Here is a 2,518-nt window from a genome sequence, read left to right as displayed (position 1 = left end):
AAGTCAGGTGGGGAACGTTGGAGTCTGCAGTCACTGGAGCAAGCAAGCCTCATGTTCGCTTCCAGCTGCCTGGCTGCCGGCCGCCATCTTGGCTGACAGTTAATTTGCATAAGGATATGCTGATTAGCCAATGGGAAGGGTAGCGGTCGTACGCTAATTACCATGTTTCTCTTTTATTAGTGTAGATGTCTGAACCTGACGTTTTGTCCTCAAAAGCAGGTGACAGGACAAAAATTATTAATATGTAAGTGTTGACAACATTCATGCCTGCTCCTCTCAGAAGTAGAGAGCTGGGAGTCAAGGTGAAGCCACCAGCACCACTCAGTCCACGCTCACGGGAGAAGCGGTGAGAGTGGAGCACAGGCTGGTCCTACACACAACTTCCCACTGCCCTCTGGAGCTGTCCTAACTGGCAGACTGGAGGCAGGACCAGCTACAGAGTTTGCAGGGTTCTTACTCAAAATTGTTAAGAATTTGAAGACAATGACAGCAGAGCATTAAATTAAGCACGGGTGCTTCTGTTGCTGCAGGGTCTCATGGCCATGACGCTGGCTGTGCCTATAGTAATGGACCCACGGACACTGTGACCAGGTAAGTGGGCAGCAGGAAAACATGGCCGAGAGTCATGGGCTGAGGGATTTTGCAGGGGCATTTTGAAGTGAGACAGGCACAGGGACAGTTTGCAGTATGAGAGGGGAAGAAAAAAGGAGGGGGATGAATAAAGGTTTTTGTTTATTTGTCTGTTTAAGTCTCACCATGATCTACATGTCTCCCCTTATGGTGTTCAAGAAATACAAGTGAAGAAACAGTGGTTTTGAAAGGATGTTCAGTCTGTGGGACCTGGCTGCCATTGAGGGGCTGAAACCTGGGGGTCACAACTGTAAACCATTTCACAGCTTTATGTCACGTCACTGACTTGACTGACACTTTTGGAGGAATGGTGGTTTGTTTGCATTTATGACCTCTGAGAAAGAGGACCCCATTCTTGACTGACTGACTTCCTTCCTTCTTGTAACAAATGTGAAGTCCTTCCTTATCTTTCAGTAACAAGCTTAAATATTTTTAACTTAACTATTGTTAAAATTAAGCTAACAAATGATTATTTGGTTAAGCAACCAAATATGTATTTTCCAATATAATTGCAAAGAAGATCATAATGAATCTTGTTTGTTCATGGCTCCTACCTTGTATGTCACTTCACTTAGCAGAAGCTACATTCAGGAAAAGATCTGTCCCTTCAGGGTCTTCTTGACCTGTTCCCTTTATCTCCTACATGCCCTTTAACCCATAGCTGACTTTCCTCTTCCCCTTTTTTACTAGGCCTCCTAGAGCCCCAATGCCGATGCAAACAAATGTTCCTATATCATACATTTTCTCCCAGGAAGTTCCTTTGACCTCCTTGCCTTGAGTAGTATGTCACTTTTCACCAAAAATATAGCTCATATTGGGTTCTAAATATTACTTTCATACTATCACTTTTTAATACCCTTGGAAAAAAATGTCTCCTTCTTTGAGATACATGCCACCTGTTATCCCTCCTTGTTATTGAAAACCACCTATATCTGGTCACTCCTCCCTGTTGATCAAAATCTTCCGCCCCCTTGTTCCTCCACCAAGCTTATCCTCAAAATGTCTAAGCTTGAATCAGTCTAACCATCCACCTCCTCTCCTACACCTCCAAAGCTAGACTATCGGGAGAAAACCACACAAATGTCCCAGTTATTGCCACCAGAAACATATGGTCTTCACCTCATTTAGGCTTCCAGTACTATTTGCCAGCTCCTTATATGTCCCTGGTGAATGTTCTCTCTAAATCTTCACAAGATCTTCTGAAAATACTGTACTCATCAATTTCCTCATGCCTCCTGTGCTGATATGACCTATTTTGTTTTCTTAGAAATTAACCTTTCTTATCCCATAGGAAAAAATATATATTGCTATTAGGAGTGGACCTTTTCCATTTCCTGCCCCATATTTACAAATAAGTCTATAAATGCATCCACCCTTTGGTAAACTAATTACATTAAAGGCCCACATTAATGGCCTCCCTTTTCCATACTATTTGCCCTGCAATTTTTCAATGCCTTCCCATTCTGACCCAGGGCTTTGCTATAAGACTTTCTTTTGTGAAGATTTGAAAAAGCACTTGTGTGTCTCCACCTTCTTTTTTTGGAACCCTTTCATAGCCTTGAAAAGAGCCCAGTCTAGCAGGATGAGGGCACGTGGAGCAAGCTGCATTGTCCTAGACAAGACCAGCCTTGTCCAGCCAGCCCCCAGGCAATTCCTCAGCTGACCACAGACAAGCCCTAAGACAGGATTTGCCAACTCTCATCCAGTAGAACTGCCTTGCTGACCTGCAGACTCATGAGAAATAATAAATGATTGTTGTTTTCAACAATGAAGTTTTTGGATGGTTTGTTATGAAAAGCAGTAATGCAAACTTTAACCTCCCTCTCTCTATTCTCAGAGGAAAAAGTATACCTTTTCTTTTTAAAGGCCCATTCTCCCCTTGCTTTAA

This window comes from Myotis brandtii, unplaced genomic scaffold (genome assembly GCF_000412655.1).
Source record: "Myotis brandtii unplaced genomic scaffold, ASM41265v1 scaffold1076, whole genome shotgun sequence".
NCBI classification, from domain to species: Eukaryota; Metazoa; Chordata; class Mammalia; order Chiroptera; family Vespertilionidae; genus Myotis; species Myotis brandtii.
This window is presented reverse-complemented; position numbering follows the sequence as displayed.